Raw genomic sequence first — 17295 nt, 5'->3', positions numbered from 1 at the left:
GATAGACCAATCTACTTCGAGTGTAAACTAAACGAGCCAATGCACATTGGCATGCAATTATTGCATCCAGCTGCCGCTGATCACTGCGTGAGTATAAGAGGGCAGCAGGTGCAATGCATACCAGTTTTTCGCTGAGGAGCCGAGCCGGGAACCCGGCAGCTCAGCAGCGGTACAGCAACCATGGCGACGGGACGTGGCGTCTCCGTTCCCTCCTTCAGGGAACGAGGGTTACCATACGTAACCGAGACGTTCCCTTTCAGTCGGTCACTCTCGACGCCACGTCGGATGACCGACGAATATGGGATCCCTATCAAAGCGCCATGGGTGCTGCCCCTTCCAGTGCCCTGTGCGAGCCGCCTGAGCCCCTATTAGGTGTAGGCCGGGCTCAGAACAAGTAGCTCCACTCACCCTTGTCAAAGCACTACCTCACTGGGTGAGATTGGATAACACTGGGAAAACGTACCCGGTCCGCTTGAAGCCGGGACGCTGCGGAAGCCCCATCCTTCCCTAAGGAGGTCTCGGAGGCAAATACACATATAGCATCCGTTTAGGAGTATACAGAGAAATTTGAGGTGATTAAAACCCTCTTGGGAAGGCAGAAGTCTGCCGTGGAAACACGGGCTCTAAGGCTATACCGTGGACTATACACATACGAGTACCACTTAGGTCTCAATATGGAGCCCAGCCTTCCATGGTTCTCACGGATTCATCATGAAGGCCTGGCGCCGGACGTTCCGCCGCGTCCAGCTGCCTAGGGTGATGGAGGATCTCAACAGGGTCTACAGTACGGACACTCTGGAGCAGTTTTAGCAAGCCGACACTAACCGGGGCCTCTCAGTGCCACTACCCGTTTGAGGTGAGAACACAGGAGGATACCGGCTCTACACGAAGGCTATAGAACCTAGCGAACGTGTTAGGGGTCGTCCAGCCCGCAGCTCTACAAATATCTGTCAGCGAGGCGCCACGAGCCAGCGCCCAGGAGGATGCAACACTTCTAGTTGAGTGAGCTCGCAACCTGAACGGGCAGGGCACATCCTGAGCCTGAAATGCCAGGGTTATGGCATCCACAATCCAGTGGGCCATCCTCTGCTTAGAGACGGCATTCCCCTTCTGCCGGCCTCCGTAACAGACAAAGAGCTGGTCTGAGGTCCTGAAGCTTTGCGTCCGGTCCACGTAGCACCTTAATGCTAGAACAGGACAAAGCAAAGCCAGGGCTGGGTCAGCCTCCTCCAGGGGCAGCGCTTGCAGGTTCACCACTTGGTCTTTGAAGGGTGTAGTGGGAACCTTGGGCACGTAGCCAGGCCGGGGCAAGCAGGAGCACAGTTTTCAATGAAAGAAACTTTAGCTCAACTGAATGCAAAGGCTCGAATTGGCCCTGCTGTAGTGATTTAAGCACTAGAGACAGGTCCCAAGAGGGTATACAGGGGGGCCGGGATGGATTTAACCTCCTGGCCCCTCTAAGGAACCTGATGATGAGGTCATGCTTACCCAAAGACTTCCCATTCACAGGGTCATGGTACGCAGCAATAGCGGCAACCTGGACTTTGAGTGTGGAGGGAGACAGCCTTCGCTCCAACCCTTGCTGCAGAAAGGATAGCACGACCGCAATCGGGCATCTTCGGGGGTCTTCTCGGCGAGAAGAACACCACTCAACGAACAGGTTCCACTTCAAGGCATAGGCGTGTGTCGTAGACGGTGCTCTTGCCGAAGTGATGGTGTTCACTACCTCTTGGGGTAGGTCACCTAGAACCTCTGTGTCCCATCCAGGGACCAAACATTGAGTTTCCAAAGGTCTGGACGCAGGTGCCAAATGGTGCCCCATCTCTGAGTCAGTAAATCCCTCCTCAGAGGAACTGGCCAAGGAGGGGCTGTCGAGAGGAGCACTAGTTTGGGGAACCAGGTCCGAGTAGGCCAATGTGGCACTACCAGCAAGACTTGCTCCTCGTCCTCCCGGACTTTGCACAATGTCTGTGCGAGAAGGCTCACTGGGGGAAACGCATACTTGCGTAGGCCCCGCGGCCAGCTGTGTGCCAGTGCGTCCGTGCCGAGAGTTCCCTCGGTCAGGGAGTAGAAAACCTGACAGTGAGAGGTCTCTGGAGCAGCAAACAGGTCTACCTGAGCGGCTCTGAACCGCCTCCAAATCAGCTGGACCGTCAGGGGATGGAGTCGCCATTCTCCCGGGAGCATTGCTCAAGACAGCTCGTCGGCTGTACGACTGAGCAGGCCTGGAATGTGAACGGCACGAAGTGACCTCAGAACCTTCTGACTCCAAAGGAGGAGGTGGCGGGCGAGTTGCGAAGAAAGCGCAGACCACCTTGGCGGTTGATGTACGCAACAGTCGCAGTGTTGTCCAATCGGACCAGCACAGGCTTGCCTCGTAAGAGACCTTTGAGACGGTTCAAGGCAAGGTGCGTTGCTAACAACTCTAGGCAATTGATGTGCCACTGGAGCTGCGGGCCCATCCAAACCCCTGATACTGCATGCCCGTTGTACTTGGCCCCCCCAGCGGTGGTGGAGGCATGCGTGTAAACCACAGCATGCCTGGAGATCTGCTCTAGGGGCACCCCTGCTCATAGGAATGCCAGATCTGACCACGGAGTGAGGGTTTGGCGACAGGCCGGTGTAACTTGGACCCGGTGAGTGCAACGCTTCCACGCCCACCTCGGGACTCGGCCATAAAGCCATTGCTGGAGCCGTCTCATATGTAATAGGCCGAGCGGTGTAAGTGCCGCTGTGGCCACCATATGCCCCAGGAGCCTCTGAAAGAGTTTCAGTGGGACCGCTGTCCTGCTTTTGAACGTATTCAAGCAGGCTAGCACCGACCGCGCACCTTCCTCTGTGAGGCGTGCTGTCTGTTCGACCGAATCCAACTCCATACCGAGAAAAGAGATCCTCTGCAATGGTGAGAGTTTGCTCTTTTCCCAGCTGACCTGAAGGCCCAACAGGCTCAGGTGCTGGAGCACCACATCCCTGTGCTCGCACAACTGATCTCGAGACTGTGCTAGTACCAGCCAATCGTCTAAGTAGTTGAGAATGTGAACACTCTGCTCTCTGAGAGGAACAAGAGCTGCCTCCGTGACTTCCGTGAAGACACAGGGAGACTGGGACAGCCGGAAGGGCAGGACCTTGTACTGATATGCTAGTCCTTCAAACGCAAACCGCAGAAAAGGTCTGTGGCACGGAAGTATGGACACATGAAAGTACACGTCCTTCAGGTCGATCGCTGCAAACCAATCTTGGGGACAGACGCACCTGAAAATGCGTTTCTGTGTAAACATTTTGAACTGTAGCCGATGGAGGGCCCGATTCAAAACTCGCAGATCCAAGATCGGTCGTAACCCACCGCTTTTCTTGGGTACAATGAGGTACGGGCTGTAGAGCCCCGTCCTCATATCGGCTGGAGGGACCGGCTCTATCGCGGCCTTCGCCAGTAGGACTGCGATCTCCTTCCGCAAGACAGGGGCATTGGCCGTCCCCAACTCTCCGTGCCCTCCTGGGACCCAGAGAGGGAGGAAACTACTTTCCTGTCAAGATTTCCAGATTCTCCTCCAGGGGAGGGAGAGGTGCCTTCACCATCCCCCAGAAAGCAGCTACCTCTCTCTGGGTCACCCATCCCAGGGCCTCTTGCTCTTCTGCTCACCGCCAAGTTTGACGGGGGCCAGGACGGGAGGGGCAGCCTGCCTGCGCCCAGCTCAACGGCACCACTTGGAGGCTGCTGCAGATGCGATGCGTGAACAGGGGCGGATGCAGGGGGCTGCCCTCGGAGACGAGCACGCTGGGGCACTGCAGCCGGCGGGTGGGTGGAGATAGTAGCAGCTGCCCGCCAGGGCAGGATGTGTCAGATCGCCTCAGTCTGCTTCTGGGCAGCCGAGACTTGCTGGGCCAAGATCTCGACTGCGTCGCAGAAGAGGCCGGACTAGGACACAGGGGCATTGAGAAAACGGACCTTGTCGGTGTATGTGTATGTGTAATGTGGATATCGCATTACCCAGCGAACTCGCGGTGACCTTTGTCGCTCGAAGCGCAAGGTCAGTGGCGGTTCGGAGCTCTTCCAGAAGAACTGGATCGTGACCACCCTCGTGCAGGTCTTTCAGTGCCTTAGCCTTGTGCACCTGCAGTAACGCCATAGCGTGTAAGGCGGAAGCAGCTTCCCCGCAAGCCAGATAGGCACTGCCGGTCAGACCAGACGAGTGCCTACAGGCCCGGGAAGGGAGCACCGGGTCTCCACGCCAGGAGGCGGCGGACTTAGGACACAATTGCATCGCTACCGCCCGCTCCACCGACGGGATTCCTGAATACCCCTTCGCTGCATAGCCTTAGAGGGTGGTGAGGGAGGAGGAGCCCACCGGCTGGTTTCTGGCAGTAAAAGGTGCCATCCACGACTGGGTGAGCTCGTCATGCACTTCCGGAAAGAAAGGCACTGGGGGGGGGGGCGCTGAGAACCAGCGCGCACCACCCCAAGAAATCAATCATCCAGCCATGAGGGCTTGGGATGCGGTGGGGGATTCCACTCGAGCCCTACCCTCTCGGCGGCCCGGGAAAGCATAGCTGCCACTCCGGGATCCGAATCAGGCTTTGTCACCATCCCAGAGGACTGTAGCGCAGCCGAACCGTGATCCGACAGCTCTCCCTTCGATGCTGAGATCGACATCTCGTCAGGGGGAGTCCCACTGGATACCGCTGGTACGCTCCTTGAAGAGGGCTAGAGGAGTGGTGGTCCCCAGAGGGTTGGTTCCCTGCGGGGTTTGCCACCACTGTGAACCTCAAACCACTCGCGCTACTGCCAGAAGTGGTTCTCTTCTGTCGGCCGCCAGAACGAGTCCCAGATTGCGGCCGCGGCAACGGGACTCCGCCCTGAAGGTAGCGGAGCCTGGTTTGCAGCTCCGAGATGGTCATATTCCCGCAGTGAGAACATGACTCATCCACGAAATCCATCTCAGCGTGCTCGACGCCCAGACACGTGAGGCAGCGATCGTGACCATCACCCGTTGCCAGGTAACGACCGCACCCAGAAACGCACGGGTGAAATGGCATCAGGACGATCCGTCGTCTTTATAAAGACGCACCCGTGAAGCTCTTTTAGAGAAATTTGCTCTTTTAGGAAATGCTCTTTTAGTGCTGAGGCGCACAGGGAATTGGCCGCTTGCAACACGACAGGGGTAGTGCAACCTGAAGTGTGCAATCCACTCGACACAGGAACGACCGCCGCTGAAGCGCCGTCTCGTCAACACACGAAGCTTCCGAGAGCGTGCTGAACTCGTAGTTCACAGCAGACACAGTTGAGCAGAGCGATACTAACGCTCGGCTCCGAAGCGAAAAGCTGGTATGCACCTGCTGCCCTCTTACACTCACGCAGTGATCAGCGGCAGCTGGATGCAATAATTGCATGCCAATGTGCATTGGCTCGTTTAGTTTACACTCGAAGTAGATTGGTCTATCGAAGCGATATCCCATATTCGTCGGTCATCGTGGCGTCGAGAGTGACCGACTGAAAGGGAACTGGTATACTTAACGTCGGTGCTTAATGCATTTTAATAGTGCAAAAGTCCAAATAAAGATATACTAAGTATACGAGATTGTTCGAACTATTGCAAGTAAACCAAGCGTTAGGTACACCTTAAATATCTTGCATTTTGAAGACAAATATTAATCAAAGACCATACAATCCTCATAATTAGTGACATTAAAACAGTAACACATAAAAAAAAAAAATCTGCATTGTGCATAAGTATTACTCCAAATTTAATCAATATATATTTAACATCAGTAAGCCTTAAGCATTATGTAAGAATATATATTAATAGATTTGAACTAAATTTAGTATGAAATAAATGCATTGTAAATATATTACTTTTTGAATTAGGGTAAGCATGTATTTATTATAAACATGCTTAATTGTTGTTGTTGTTTTCTCAAAAAAAAAAAAAAAAAAAAAAAAAAAAAAAAATTATACTGCAACAAGTCCAGATTGCAAGAATTTGAGTGCCGTTATAAATACCAATATTATATTAAAGTATTAACAGGAACAAGTGGAGCGGGTTGTGTGAAATGTCCAAATGGCACCACTTTTAAATTAATGCATATGTTTCTCTCCATTTTAATCAGAAAAAGAAGAATAAAGTAGAAATTCAATTTCTTTTGAAGCATACATTAATCATATTAGCAGCCATATGTTCAGCTGGTAATGACTGCTCATACTAGCATGCTGTTTTAGCAATTTAATACACTGTTAATGCAGCTGAAATAAACATAATGACCATCATAAAAATCTGTAATTTACAGCTATGACAGAGTCATACAAAGAGTGGATTGTTTAAATACAGTGTCTAGTCAGATAATGAGAGACCAATGACATAAAGACAGATAAAGGGGGCAAATTATATTTGTCTTGAGTTCCATGAATAACAATGGCATTTTTTCCCCTTGCTCTGTGCCTTTAATGTGCCTCTTCACATCTGAATGTGAACAACATGCAGCAGCTTTACTGTGAAGTCCAATATAGTATATAATGGCCTCATCCTTTCATAACAGCCTCTTTACAAAGCTTAAATTACATAAAAGATAAAAAAAAAAAAAAAAAAAAAAAATCTGCAGTGAAGTGTGCCACTCAAGTAGTCAAGGTTTGAAAGTACGACATGCAGCTGAGAACTATAAAACCCAGTAAAATGTGGAAAAGGTAACTGTAATTAAAGATTCAAGTTAGAAGTTTAAAATAAGAAATAAAGCCACAATGTAAGAAATAAAATTGCAACTGAAAGATATAAAAGCACAATTATGTGAAAAAAATTTAAAAAGTCACATTGAAAGGTACAAAGTGACATTGAGAAATACTGCATATGTTACATTTGGGAGATTTAAAACCTCAATCACCTTTTTTTTTTTTTTTTTTTTTTCTTGAGTACTGCCAAGTTCTGAATAGCGAATATGCATCATTAATGGGTACAGTACCCATTATAGTACATCATTAACGACCACATGTTCATGTGTTTAAATGTAATCTGTCTGATATCAGAAAGTGTTTGCAGCATATTTTAATAAATAACCTTATGAAAAAGCACTTTTGAGAATAGTACTAATTACAGAAGTAATATAATTTAAAATAATATAATTGCATGTAAAATAAAAATGTGTTTGGGTACTTAATTGTATGTTAAATACTTTAGAGTTAACATTAAATACATTTAGCTGAACTTTACAGTGCTCTTTGACCCTCTTAAGTGGGATTTAAAGGGGGTCATATGATGTTGCTTTTTTTGTATTTGGTGTACTGAAATGGGTTTATGTGGTAAAAAAAAACAACAAAAAAAACATTATTTTCCACATACTGTACATTATTGTTTATCCTCTATGTCCTACCTTTCTGAAGCTCATCAGTCTGAAAAGTGAGGTGTGCTTTGATTGGCCCGCTATCCAGTGTGTTGTGATTGGACGAATGCTTCAAGTGTGTGATGGAAATGTTACTCCCCTCACCATACTTGTCATCCCACAACATGGCAAGACAAAAACAATACAACCCATTGGAAATTGCATTGCGTATCACGCTGCATAAACATAAAAACATGTCTGCATTTGTGATCGGAGAAACGACAAACAACAAGCACTATACACTGTTAAAAACTTGTGTTTGAATCATCAGTGGCAAATCCTTAACATATGCAACCCTGGACCACAAAAGTCTTAAGTTGCTGGGGTATATTTGTAGAATTACCCCCCCCCCCCCCCCCCAAAAAAAAAAAAAAAAAAACTTTGTATGGGTCAAAACGATAGATTTTTCTTTTATGCCAAAAACATTAGGATATTAAGTAAATATCATGTTCCATGAACAGTTTTTGTAAATTTCCTACTGTAAATATATCAAAACAAAATTTTTGATAAGTAATATGCATTGCTAAGTTTTCATTTGGGCAATTTCAAAGGTGATTTTCTCAATATTGGATTTTTTTTTTTTTTTTTTTTTTTTTTTTTTTTTGCACCCTCAGATTCCAGATTTTCTAATATTTGTATCTCGGCCATATATTTCAATATTAATCAATGAAAAACTTATTTATTTAGCTTTTAGATGATGTAAAAATCTCAGTTGCGAAAAATTGACACTTGAGACTGGTTTTGTGGTTCATGGTCACATATGTAGGCAACTTACAGACTGTGAGTCAGAAGTACCTTAAAAGTTATGCCTTCTTTCTTTGTGTGAACATTTCGGCGGTGTCTTCCCACATCGTGATGTCGACATGTGGGGCCTGTTAGAACAAGCCGTTTTAGGTAGGAGTGGTTGACTCTTAACTTTTATAAAGAATATCTCTTTGAATTTTGAATTGGAGACTTTAGTCTTTCCAACTTCAGATTACAGATCTTCTTTGTGCACCAAGAGAATGTAACACTCCAAAGAGAAAGGAAAACTTGAAATCGCATCATATGACCCCTTTAAGTGCATCTTTATATGTAATTTCATAATTGTACTTCTATTATGTTTGAAATTTGTATAAAATATACTGACAAGCATTTATGTTAAACTAAAATGTCATTTATGTTGAAACTTGTATGTTATCTAAATATATTTTTGATTAAACATTTGTTATGATGAAGTTGCAATTTAGTACATTTAAAATATAAACGTATGTCACTTTTTTTAAAAAATACTGATTTAAGATGTACTTTAAAATAAAACTTAATTTCACAATTTTAGTGTGGTACAAACAGTCATGAAAGTATCCTCTCTCATAAGAGGCATTTTATTCTATTTACTTATCTATTTACACTTCTGTTTCATAAGGGTGCCACTTTTAGACTGGGAAGGAAGCTTTGAGGTCAGTATGTTTTCATAGCACAAAGTCTTTTATCACAAAAGATCAAAGAAAAAAAAAAAGATTGATGAATAAGAAGAAATGACAGAAGAATTTCACAGCTACAACTCCAGCCGACAGAGAGAGAAGACATTAACACAAAGACAGACAATGTGACCTGTGATCTGTGTGTGTGCGTTCACTGAAACTCTCTTTTCATTCACACTATGATATCTCTCTCTGTCCAAAGTCTGTTGTCTGTCATCTCCTCCACTGATGCGAAGGCTATTGGTTTTGTGTTTTATATCACTGGCCAAATGAGCAGAGATGTGTCTCTTTGCTGGGATGCTCTGCTCCATCAGCCCTGCTCAGTCATTTTTATACCCTCCTGCCGCTTTCATCATCTCATATAGGTGCCCCAAAGCAATGATGTCATATTTACTTCTGTCATATTCACATGACATTTCTGTATTTCGACTGGGGAGTATCAAAGTATCATAACAGTGGTCTGTATGACTCATATTCACATGTGTATGCTTTGCAGTGAATGGGTGCCGTAAGAATGAGAGTCCAAACAGCAAAACATCACGATAATTCACGTATAAACCACACAACTGAAGTCCATCAATTACAATATGCCTGTTTTTTAACTAAAAATGTATTATTAAGACATTTTAACTTCAAATCATTGCTTCTGACTAATCTAATCCATTATATTGCTTTCTCCAAAGAAAAGCTTATTTTGTCTGAATCAAGAGAGAAATAAGCATAGATCAGTTGTTAGAGCTCTCCTTCTGACAGCACCCATTCACAGCAGCGAATCTTCTGATGAGCAACCTATTGAATGCTACATTTCTCAAGAATAATGCTTTTATATGGCGTATTAAAGACAAATTATCCCTTTAGTCCAACTGACATGGAAATTTTAAAGTGTATGCATTTTAAACACTCTTAGTGATTGGAACCCTGTAAACAGGACTAACAGCTGTACAGTATTCTGCTGCTACATGAACATAGTCTCTGTACACTAAGGCTCTGTTCTAGCACGTAGATGTCAGTGCAGCTGTGAGCAATTATTCCCATCACAATAATCTTTCAAATACAAAGGCTGCACCTGAAAGCTAAGTTTGCTGTCTTGGTGCCTTGTTACCCAGTCAGTCAATGACTTCATAGAGTTTTTGTATGTACAGTAAGTGCCTCATAAGGAAACAGACTTCCAAGGCACCAGGGTGAAATGTTGTAGTCTCTAGAACAAATCCAGCTTTGCTTATACCAAATCAAATGTAAAAAATGTCTGTATTTTCTGTGAGGGTTGTGTTTAGGGATAGGGGTAGGGGATGTCATATACAGTTTGTACAGTGAATCATGATTGTGTGTGTGGCAGTTTGCAAACAAGGTGGAGATTTTTAAATTTTCAGTTCAGTTCAATTTTATGTGTATTGCACTTTGTACGATACAAATTGTTACAAAGCAACATCCCTGAAAATTAACGTTTCTATAATATTTAGAAGTAGCTTATCAGTGGTGAATCAGTTTATGTACATATGGCAGAAATGTACAGAAAAATCAAGTAAAGACGTAATCAAACAGACGACGAACACTATTAACATCAATTATTGTCATGCAATCAAAAATAGCTAATTTTTTCAACAACGATTTTAAATAATATAAATTATAAAAAAAAAAAAAAAACTATTCTGTGCTGGTATATGTAACCTGTTAACACAGTGTGAAGCAGACAATATGCATCAGAATAGTGAGTAGATATTTCATATATCAATATTTTTTATTTTATTTTTTCAATGAAAATTATGCAGCTCCTAAATTCTGTCTTACAGATTTGAAACTTACTCATATGCTTTTTAGAGTTCCATAGGCTCATGTGCAGGGGTCAAACTGAAACTACAATGTATAACTCTTTCTCACTGTCTCTCTGTCTCTGAGGCTTTGGAATTAATTTACACATCTGCAGGTTGGAGGGTTGAAGTCTGATATTTCTGTTATGCTGGTTTATCTCTCTTCGCAGTTTAATGTCAAGAATGTTCCAACAGCTCAGACGTGTCAAGCACTGCCTGTTTTAATGATCTCTCTCTCTCTCTCCTATCTTTTCCTGTCCCTCTCAAAATCACCTTGTCACAGTTAGAGTTACTTTGTAGTTGTTGTAGTAGTAGTAGTTTAAAGTAGTGGGTAGCACTTTATTTTACAGTCCTGTTCCTCATGTACATACTATGTACTTATTATAGTAAATACAGTAACTATGTAATAACTAGGTACTAACCCTGAACCTACCCCTATACCTAACCCTACCCCATGTAGTTACCTTGTATTATCAGAACTTTCTTAGATAAATACACTGTAAATACACTATAAGTACATATTAGTACACATACTGTAAAATAAACTGCAACCAAGTAGTGCCTATACTAACACCTGTTTGAGATTTCTAATGGTATATGGCATGGGTCGGCAACCTATGGCATAGGTGCCAACAGTGGCACGCAGAGGGATAATCACTGGCACGCGAGCAATAGGGAAAACTGCATACTGACATAACTGAGCTAATAACTTCTCATGGTCACAAAACCTGTTAGGAGCTATAAATACTATTAAAGTGTGAGAATTAACTTGCACTAGTCGAACGCTGCACATACTAGGTGCTTCAGATCAAAGCCTCAGCGGCCTAACAGCGCTCATCAATGCCAAAATGACTGAGATGGCCAATCAAATCAAAGTACAGGTTTACTGTTCACAGAAGCAGAGCGCAAAGCGTCAGTTTAATGTTAAAGAGAGAGAGGTAAGATGAAGCTGCAAATCACTCAATATTAGTCGACTTTTCAACCATAAAATAAACCACTGTTAACCATAAAATATTCACATCATGCCGAAAATGTTTGCGATCCCTGGTATCCGGTAATGGTTAATATTCTGTTATTTTTATGTCCCTTTTCCATTGTTAGGAAGTGGTAAAAAGCTAAAGTGCAGATGCATTTTTATTTTATTTTGTGTATTAAACTAAACTTAATGTCACTTATTTGTAAAACTCAACCCAAAACTGTTTCCTCATCTCTGCTAGCTCCTTACAAGTGCTATTAACATATTTAAATGTCATTTACATTACAGCTCTGGCATAAACCCAGAACCAGGATAAAACACTTAACCCCAAAACACAGAAAGATTATCCAAATGAGCAAACCAAAGAAGAACTTTTGCCCCAAGCCACCAAGCTATAATGTCTTTTTTTGTTTTTGTTTTTTTGCCAGTATACTGTATGTGTTCCCTGGAAATTGAAACCTATTCCCTTGATATTGCTGGTGCTCTATCAGACAAACCTCTGGCAGTAAATGCCTGCTAAAGACATTACACACATACAGGTAGAGCTGAGATTTCTATGGATGTCTGTGCACTGATCTTCCATTCTCAGTGTTTAAAAAGTGAAATCTCTTAATCTCCCTTCAGCAGTCAGAGGTTCAGTAGACACAGCACATCTTTGCTCACTTTCAGAGGACTGAGCTTTGGCTGACCTGCATGTACAAAGGCTGAAGAGCAGCGCTCTATTCTGCTTTCAGACAAACTGAATGAAATCTGAAGAGACATTTGGCATCACAGTTCTTTATTTAGGATACTTTCTCACTTGTTGTGTGGAGGCCTTTTGCCATCAGAATTTGGTTAAAATCCAATCATCCATTTTCCAAGCCACTTGTCTGCAGTCTATTCCATCAGAGTATTTTTCTGACTATGCCACATTTAAAATGGTCATTGTTTATATGGCATTTTCAAGCCAAGATAATCAGCAAATCAAAACGTATATAAAGTCGGCAATGAAATTAGAAAAAACTATACATTTCTATACATAATGTGCACAGTTCATTGTGCATTATAAGATTAATCTTTCATCAAAATATGAAAAAAATTTGCTCTTTTTCTGACTTTCCTTTTTGGCTGAATTTTCAAATGTCTTTTACTTTTCAATCCACCATTGAATATGCAATACCATTGAATACGCAATACTCAAAATGAAACAGTTTTGGAGCTTGGTTAAATGGTTTTATTTATTTATTTAAATTATTCATTCATATTGTTTGTTTGTTTTTCATATTGAGGATGTTTTAATCTATTAAATTTAGAGGATGTTTTAATGACCCTGTTAATCTATACAGGAAGGAGAACATTTCTCTTGTGCTATGCTTATGTTTAGCGCTAAACCGACTCTGCTGTGAGTGTTCACTATGAGTCTGATCGATCTGCATGAGGGACACATCCACCTCATCAGAGACCTCTCTGCTAACCTCAGCTCTACCTGCCCATTGAGCTGACCTGAGCCCAGATCAATAGGGATGTGTCCTTGAAACCAAATCCCCAAGGTCGCATATAGAGAAATTGATAGAGAAATCCTCAAGGGTAACAGTGCTAACAGGCCCGGATTAGCACTTGTGGTGCTGTCACTCTAACCACTAGCACATGCAAACAGGGCATTCTGTCGTCCACCTGAATATGCTAACATGTCACATGTAGGATCAATAGCATTGAGCATTCTCTATTGCAGTTTAACCACTTAAGGTATTTGTGGATTCTTAATTGCAAATAGCCAAATGGTACTGTTTGATCACAGTTCCACCAGAATGTTTGTCTAATTTTGTGTCCTAAAAATTACTTAATTGTTAATTAGTCAAAAATTGCAATGCCATCACTTTTTTATGAAACCTTGAGAAAGTAAATTGCTGTCCCATTAATTTTAATAGTAACTGGTCATCTGCCATCTTTACTAATAAGCACTAAGATCTGGAATTGTATTAATTTACTTAATCATTCACTTGAGCTGTAAAAATATATCATCTATTTTAATGTGATAAACCTATTTGGGGTCATTGCATGTCAAATCAACCAAATTTGAAATATGGTGAACGTATACAAGTAATGAGGAAAGCCAAAATATTAAATGTCATGGGGAATTTGCCTATATTGCCTATATATATATATATATATATATATATATATATATATATATATATATATATATATATATATATATATATATTTTTTTTTTTTTTTTTTTATTTATTTTTTTTTTTATATATATATGTAATTAAATATACATTCATATATTAAGTTTCATTGAATTTCATTAATTTGTCACAATCACTACATTGTTAAAAAACTAGACTGCAGTTATAATTAAATAAGTTAAATATACCCATAAATCACATGAACTATCAGAAAAAAGAGGGAAAAAAGAGGATTAAATTTAGAAATATGAATAGCCGGAATGTTCCAACAATATTTCACCTTCATAACCCTGTCTGCCTTCTAGCTAATTATACATGCCCTCATTTTTAGAAAACAGCTGAATCAGAGAGAGGTTGAGATAACTAATTGGTATGCAGTGTGTTGTAAGGTACTGTTTTTCGAAAGAGGTGTGAATACATGTGGAGGAATAAGTTTGATTCTTCCTCAATCAGAACTCCCACACTTCACAAGAAGACTGTGCAACAGACGTACAAATTATTTTTTTACAGTATGAAACAACTTTTATAACATATGCTCAATGCACAAATCATCAACAGGAAAGTCTGTACATTTCCTTTCCTTCGGAAGTTAAACATTTATAACTTTGAATTTTGATTGTGACATGTGCATTTATGGATGCTGCATTAAAAAAAAAAAAAAAAAAAAAAAAACGTGGGAGTAGTATATGTATTATTATTATTATTATATTTTTTTTTTTCAAATACATTTATTTCATACTAAGTATAATTAAAGTCTATTAACATATTTACTTACATTACAGAATTACTGATATGAAAATTAGGACCCACTTTATATTAAGTGGCCTTAACTATTATATACTTACATTTTAATTAATAATTTAGTACAATGTACTTATTGTGTACATACATGTTTTTACATTGTACTTATATTTAAAAAAGACATGTAATTACATATGTATTTAATTTCTGTAATTACATTTATAATTACACTGTTGACCCATACTTTACACCTTAACCCACCCTTAAACTTACCCATACCTCCAACCCTCTCCCTAACCTTACCCCTATCCCACCTCAATAGCAGCAAAAGTGTTTTACAATACAATATGAACACAATAAGTAGACTGTACTTATTTTTTATGTAAGTACATAATAGTTATGGCCACCTAATATAAAGTGGGACCGAAAATTTTATTTATTTTTATTTGGAGTACTTGTGCACAGTGCATATTTCTTAATATTAAATCTAAAATGTGTTTACTTTAGGATTGTACCTAAAGTATACTTGCAATAGTTCCAATATTGCACATTCAGTTATACTTATACAGTATGTATATCTTTAGTTTGACGTCAACTCTAATTCCACATAATTAATTAAAATTTACTTAAAATAACTATTTAGATATCTCCTTTGTCGTGCATTTAGGTTTACACTCCAGCACTTATTACAGAATAGCAGACCTAAAAGTAAGTTAGCGGCAAAAGTAAGTTACAGAGGAACTTATGGACTTTTTTTTATGGATTTAATAGACTGGTTCCTATGCCTCTGCTGGTTCTGCCCCCTTGGGATTCCACTCCTCTGGTTCCGCCTTGCCACTACGTCCCTCCGGCTCTATCAGGCTCCTCCTTCCCTCTGGCTCCACCTCCATCCTCATTCACTCTGGCACCGCAGCGGTCTTCCGGTGCCTCGCCTCTGCCTTGGTCGCCTGAGCATTCTGCTTTGCCTTGGCCCTTTGGATCCTCGGCATCACCCTGCAGCTGCTCTGCTCCATCTTGGGCTCCTCATCCACCGGCGCAGTCTCCGTCAGTCGGCCCCTGGTGTTGTCGGCTCCTCCTCCACCATGGCTCCTCCCGCCGTCGACTCCACCTTGGGCTGCTATCCTGTCTGGCCACTGGATGACCATCTGGCTCCCCTTGCTCCGGGCCCCTCCCTCCATCCACTCCACCCTGGTACTATGCTCCCTCTCCATTGCCTGCTCCATGCCCGCCTCCTGAACCCCCACCCTCACTCCGCTGGACTATCTCTCTCTGTGCAAGGACACACCGTTCCGGCAAGGGGTGAACTGTCACAGTCATGAACTTCTGAAATTGTGGCAGACACAACTGCACCCCTATGTTTCATTCAATACACTCCAGTCCAGTAGGTGGATTCAGTCATTTACTGTACTGGAGCCTTAAAGGGTTAGTTCACCGAAAAAAAAATTATATCAGTAATGACACCCTTATGTCGTTCCAAACCCGTAAGACCTCCGTTCATCTCCGGAACACAGTTTAAGATATTTTAGATTTAGTCTGAGAGCTTTCTGTCCCTCCATTGAAAACCTATGTTCGGTATACTGTCCATGTCTAGAAAGGTAATAAAAACATCTTCAAAGTAGTCCATGTGACATCAGAGGGTCAGTTAGAATTTTTTGAAGCATCGAAAATACATTTTTGTCCAATAATAGCAAAAACTACTACTTTATTCAGTATTGTCTTCTCTTACGGGTCTGTTGTGAGCGAGTTCAAAACACTGCAGTTTAGTGATATCTGGTTCGCGAACGAATCACTCTATGTAACCGGAGCTCTTTGAACCAGTTCACCAAAACGACTTAATCATTTGAAACGATTCACGTCTCCAATAAGCATGAATCCACAAATGACTTAGGCTGTTAACTTTTTGATTGTGGCTGACACTCCGTCTGAGTTAAAACAAACCAACATCCTGCAGTAATTCATGTACTCAAACAGTACTGTACATTGACTGAACTGCTGTGAAGAGAGAAGTGAAGGTGAACACCGAGCCGAGTCAGATAACAAACGAACGATTGATTCTTTCTCGAGTCAAGAACCGTTTCTGTCGGACGCATTCGATTTGAGAACGGAGGAACAGATGATACTGCGCATGTGAGTTTCAGCGTGAAGTAGACTGACACACAGCGCGTCTGAACCGAACTGGTTCTTTTGACGGGTAAACCGAAAGCCTGAATCAAGGGCAATCATCGCTAATGATGTAATTACTTTGAGCGTAAAAGAACCGAAGAACCATTTTCTTCAACCGGTTTATTGAATCGAACTGTCCGGAAGAACCGGTTCGCGGAAAAGAACCAAACTTCCTATCACTTCTGATGTTCCGAAAACCGATGCACGCGATTCTTGACTTGAGAACAGCAGTTCAGTCAGTGTACTGTTTGAGTAAATGAATTACTCCAGGATATTGGTTTGTTTTAACTCAGAGGGAGTGTCAGCCACATTCAAAAAGTTAACAGCTTAGTCATTTGTGGATAAATGCTTATTGGAGAGTATACCGTATACCGAACATAGGTTTTCAATGGAGGGACAGAAAGCTCTCAGACTAAATCTAAAATATCTTAAACTGTGTTCCGAAGATGAACAGAGGTATTATGGAACGACATGAGGGTGAGACATTGATGACATAATTTTCATTTTTGGGTGAACTAAGCCTTTAAGACTGAAGTAACAAAGGTTTTCATTTATTTGTTTTGATGTTTTTTATTAGAAATTGCACATACAGGTTAACCTTTTTTCTA

The 17295-nt window shown here is 42.0% G+C and overlaps 1 protein-coding gene across 1 annotated transcript in view; it reads right to left on the bottom strand.

The window, feature by feature from the left end:
• Nucleotides 1-600: 600 nt before the first annotated feature.
• Nucleotides 601-17295, bottom strand: part of LOC127977534 (uncharacterized) — a 249781-nt gene continuing 233086 nt past the window's right edge. Inside the window, exon 2 of the mRNA XM_052582455.1 lies at nt 601-779. The gene's annotated coding sequence lies outside the window, so the exon portion shown is untranslated. The remainder of the gene's footprint in view (nt 780-17295) is intronic.

Source organism: Carassius gibelio, chromosome B18, assembly GCF_023724105.1.
Source record: "Carassius gibelio isolate Cgi1373 ecotype wild population from Czech Republic chromosome B18, carGib1.2-hapl.c, whole genome shotgun sequence".
Lineage (NCBI taxonomy): Eukaryota > Metazoa > Chordata > Actinopteri > Cypriniformes > Cyprinidae > Carassius > Carassius gibelio.
The sequence above is the reverse complement of the archived record's forward strand: the minus strand, read 5'-3'. Positions and strand labels throughout refer to the sequence as shown.